Here is a 5421-nt window from a genome sequence, read left to right as displayed (position 1 = left end):
CAGATTACAGATTACAGTTTGTTTTGTGTGGATAGAAAACCTCTGGGTTAAAAGTAGATTGCCTTAAGCTTGTAAAGTTGGTATCTGAGTGTTTGCACCTAGGAGAGAAAATAGTTATATAGAGAAGGCCAACCTCTGTTCCTCCTAATCTGGTGGTCCTTGGCTTTGTAAACTTTACCTGTTTCTGAGCAGAGCTTTTTGTACAAAAAAAAATACCACCAAACAAATAAAAAACAAAAATACTCTGCTGAAGGGGGCAGGGGTTCTCTTGCACCTAAGAGTAAGAGGAGGTAGCAGCATCCTTGTGAATGGGAGGACTGGTAGCAAAGACATGGAGACTGCCAATTGGTGAGAGTATGCAGGAAGCAGAAGGCACAGCAGGAGGCTGTCTTTATTGCCTTGGGGAGTGTTTGTGGTCCCTTCCCAAGCCCTGATTGTTTGGTCATTAGTGGTCAAAGCGGGACCACAGGAGGCCTGTGTCCCAATAATACCTAAAACTGATGCCGATGGGTCGGTGGATCCATTTCCATCATACCCACTTGGACACATCTCTGGGACAAGGGTGCTATGTGGGAAGGGACCAGCCAGCAGTTTCACAGCACTGTTCTTTATTAGTATAACTGCATCATTACTCTTTATGGAAAACACTACTTTGAGGGGTGAGTCTTTGGGGAATACGTTAGATGAAGATGCATGTATCAGCCCAGCCAGACAATGTGAGGGTCAACAGGTTCCCAGGCTACATGTCCCCAGGTGCCCAAGTCTTTATGGGGAACTAGTGTATCTGGGTTCTCTCTATAAGCAAATTGGGAGGAGGCCAAGGGAATTAGTGCAGTGAAATGCTTACCAGGAAGACAAAGATAAATATTCATGTCTGGATTCGTTTCCCATCGACTTTTTTAATTACATAAGGAAGAGATGATGTCTGCAAAAGAATTCCCCTTCTCCTCCCACAGGATATAAAACGCTTTGATACATGCCCTTTTCAGCAACAGGAATCATCCTGAAGTGAGTTCCTAGAAAGTCCCCCAGGAAGAGGTCTTCTTATTTTCTATGGCTAAACTGTCAGTTCTACGGAATGGAATGGCTAAAATTCCCCCTGTGCTGCAGTGGAGCTGAAGGCCTCCTCACTATCTGGGTGACACCAGGCTCCCTGGTCTGAAATGGCATGGGGGAACAGAGGGTCCAGCTCTGCTGTGGGGTGGCACTCACCTTTTTATAGCTGTATTTACAAGAACTCCAGTACCTTCTCTCAGTTACAAGACTTCTTATTTCCCATTCTCTAGTCTGCTTGGGACGGAGGTAAGTCTCAATTGGTGTCACATTCTTGATATCATAGTGACATTTTTGTGATGGGCTTAGGTTTGCATAATAAGAGTTATGGCTTCCTTGATGCCAGTCTGGATGGTGAAGAACCTCAGCTTCTGCATTGTACTCATGCTACTCTTAATCCACTGCTTGCTCCACAGAAAAACTGGATCACCAGCGTGTTTTGTCAGGCATCAAATGATTTAACAACTGGCCAGTGATACCACCTTAATTCCTCCCATTCTCCCTCTACTTTTCACTTCAGCCATCTGTTCCCATCCCTCCCGGACCACAATGATCATGCCTGGCTGTAGATTGTCAGAGCCTTAAACGGGCAAAGGGAGATACTGGATCCCTGTTTCCTCTCACTTTTAGCTGGTCTTTAGTAGCTGCAAGGTAAACGGACCAAACCAAATTGACAGAGATATCTGCAGCTTTGGCAAAGCTTTCCTCCTTATTTTAATTGCTCCTAATGAGAATGCTCACTGCCAAAATATTTTGCACTGCAGTTTATGCTTGTGCACAGGCAAATATAGAAGAGTTTTTGGTAGATATATTTGTATTTGCTTGTTTTTACCATGCATGGTGTGAAGCAATATAATCCTGCTGGGACCATCAAATAGGCAGGAGATTGTTTCATTCTTTCACTCCATTCTATTTTAAGAGGCTGTAAAGCCCACTGCCTTTTTGAACAAACTCTTCTCTGTCTTTGGAGGGTCAGTCTGCTGAGTACTCAGATAGATGGTAAACTAGTTTCTGCTGCTGTTCCTAACTTATCTTCCTTCCCAGCCAGCTGTAAATCAGACCAGGATCTTGTACAGGAGAGGAAGAAAATGTGTTAAATTTCTTGTTGCTTTAAGCTCACACCCATTTTGCAAGAGCAGGTGGAGGAAAAAGAGCTATCTTCTATGAAGTCTGGTACTGAGATAGTAAAGGCCTGACCTGTGTCTCTGTTGCTCTATTTCTTGATGGTTGCATAGATGAGAGAGTTATTTTTGTTTGAGTATTTGATATGTGCCTGCAAGACAAGGAAGGTAGGGAGCATTCAGTTGCATTCTGAAAGTGTCAGAAAGGCAATGGAAAAGATCTAGGAACAACCTAAGGGGTCTTCACAGAAATAATGAGCAAAGCAATGGCCAGGCAAGTGCAGTGCAAGACAGGAGACAGTCTCCCCTGGCAGGGAGTATTTGCTATTTCTGCTCACCATCTGGAGCGTGGTTGTAGTCTTCCTCTCCCTGGCTAAGGTGTACACAACTGCTCCCCACTCCTCGCCTCAGGAGAAGGATATGGCAAACAGGCTCTACTTTCACCCTGTTTTGCCCAAAGACACCTTCCCACCACCTCACACTGTTGACTTCAGCTAAAGCCAAAGGTCTCCCAAAATGGCTGGGGCAAGGGTGGTGCTTGCAGCCTTCTCCATAGCAGAAATGACATGACTGAAGACAGCAGGCTTGAGCATACCAGCATGAGCTTTAGCAGAGTTTTTTAATGCTAACAGAGCTGTAGGATGATGAACCAATATTCTGCCTCTGGATCAACACTGAGGCCTAAGGTGAAGAGCAAAAAAATGGAGAATGAATCCAATGGACGGTCATAATTCTAGTTAGGAACCTCAGTCATGTAAATATATCAATAACTTCTTTGTTTATGTTGGCTGTAGTACTTCCCTCTCTGAATTGTGGCATTCACTAAGTATTGTGCTCGTTTCAAAATAAATACCCTGCTTTCTGGGCAGATATCCCATGGTACAGTGTTTCGCCACCATGCTCTGGGCATGCTGGCAATGGTATGCAGTTGTTGTGTCAACAAAGGACAAAATGGGGCTCTTTCCTTGCCCTTGGAAGCCATTCCCATCTGCTTTCCCTAGCTTGGAGGTGTGCATAGCAAGAGGTGAGGCCTTTGTCCAGCTCACATGCAATTCCTGGCTACCTGCATTACTGCTGTGGGGCCATAGTTTGTCAGTCAGTTGTGTTACTGACAGTAACAACATATCATAAACCCTGCTATTGCCCATGTGGCCATGCCTGCAACCCATTTCGTAGTTACCTAGATAATTAGTGGTAGTGGCCATAGTTGCTGCTCCCTGAGTAGATTCTGCTTGAGTAGATTCTCCTTTCCTACCACCTCAGTGCCCCAGGACTGGCAGTCAGAGCCACTGATGAGAACAGCCACTCTTCGTGAGGAAATGTGGGTTCTGATGGCTGTAAGGATCATGATCGCACTCTCCTAGTGAGGAGCACATGTTCTGGGGGCAGCTAAGACCCAAGGCTTGGAACGGTAAAAGAAACTTAAACAAAAAAGCTCTTCTAGGCATGTAAGCCACTAAATTCATCTGGAGGCAGTAGCTTGTTACACAGATCACAGTGCCTGCAGACATGGAGCAGAGAGGACTGAACTGGGAGTGAGGCAGTGCATCTGCTCTGTGGTTTGTGTCCTGGCTATGGCAGCTATACTTCTGAGAGGCAGTGTTTACCCTACAGTAGCCTTCCTGCTTGCCACTTGACCTTTCAGCCTCATCCTTGCTCTCTGCTGGTTGACTTTTGATTGTCCTCAGTTAATCTCTTGCCATACTCTTTCCTTTCCCCTTTTTAGCATATTTGCTATTCAGCAGGTTCACCCAACAATAAATGATTAACCAGCAGATTTGTCACTCAGTCCCTTACTGGAATTCAGTATTTTCTCTGCTAACTTGTACATAAGATGGAAAAGGGAAGCAGCATTGAACAAGCCTTGGCCTGTGCCTTAAGTGCAAGTAATGACAATGGGGAAACATTAAAAAAAGACACATCAATTGGGGCAGGGAGACAGCCAACCCCATATACACTGGGGACAGTATGGTATCTGTGCCACCCTCACATGGATAACATGAACATGCTGAATAGCAGGACAAATGTTAAAGCACCACTGCTGAAAACCATGTTTCTCAACGGAGAGGGCTGGGAGGAGGCAACATCTCCACACCAGCCCCACTTGAGACAACCATGTGGAAAATTCTGGCTTGCCTCACTCATGAGGTGGGACTGATGTGGGCAAATATGTGTGGGTGCCATAGAGGTGTGGAGGAAGAGCTGGCAATGCACACAGAAGACCCTCTGCAAGATGACCTCCCTTGCTTTCAGGGGAAGGGGTGCTTGCATGAAGCAGAAGGCACAGAGCTGGTGCCATTCCTCCTCAGCAGGAAAGGAGCTGCTGGGGATAAAGAAGAAGAGAACTTCTCCTTGCAGGGTGCTTTCCTCCCTCTAACAAGGTAAGCAGGCAAATGAGTCAATTATATGCTGAAGAACAATGAAATAAATGTTTACAAGGTGCCTTTTAAATGCCAAGAGTTATAAACCAGTGAGTGGAAGAAAGCAGGACTCAAGATTCCCCGGTGCCCAATTCAGGCAATGCTGAACTACTAGACTGTGAGGTGTTGGAAGGGCTCCAGTTCCTCTTCTGGCAGCTCTCCCCCCCAAATCACAAGCACAATTTTCCTTTTTCATTCAAAGAAATAAATAAATACCACCCTTAATTGTGTTCTCTGGAAGTGCCTCGAATGGAGAGGAGAGAAGAGGAATAGTAGTTTTGTATCTCATGCCTATCTTTCCAGGTTCTTCCAGGTGCTGATATATGCAAAGACCCTTCCCCGGTTACAGGAGGGAATATAAAATTAGTGCAGCCCATTATGCATTGCCTTCCTATATGTCAGTGCATTCACCTCTGTGCAAGCAACACAGTGCCTGAGTGCCACTTATGTGCTACTGCCAACTTCAGCTGTCCCGTGTATCCGAGTCAGACTTGAGGAGGCATGCCTTAAACAGCACGAGCATTGAGAGTAAAGGTAATTGGGGCATGGGGATTTATTTGTCTTTAGAGCTTCAAGCCAATGTCTTTCACATTGTCAAGGTTTTCTCATCAGTGTAAACACATTTTTTTCCAAGGAGTTTTCATGAGCCAGGTGTCTGGAAGAGACAGGCATGTGGGAGGTTTAAAAATCAGTTCAAAAGGGCCTATGAAAAACCGTGGAAGGTGTGTGGAGTGGAGCATTTGGTGGCCCTCTGTCCTACTCCCTCTAACCACTGGCCATATAGCAACATATAGCAGCTGGAGGAGGTTTTACAAGAAAAAATGACA

Source organism: Coturnix japonica, chromosome 3, assembly GCF_054131305.1.
Source record: "Coturnix japonica strain WE chromosome 3, WE-NBRP24, whole genome shotgun sequence".
Lineage (NCBI taxonomy): Eukaryota > Metazoa > Chordata > Aves > Galliformes > Phasianidae > Coturnix > Coturnix japonica.
Note: the sequence above shows the minus strand (reverse complement) of the source record.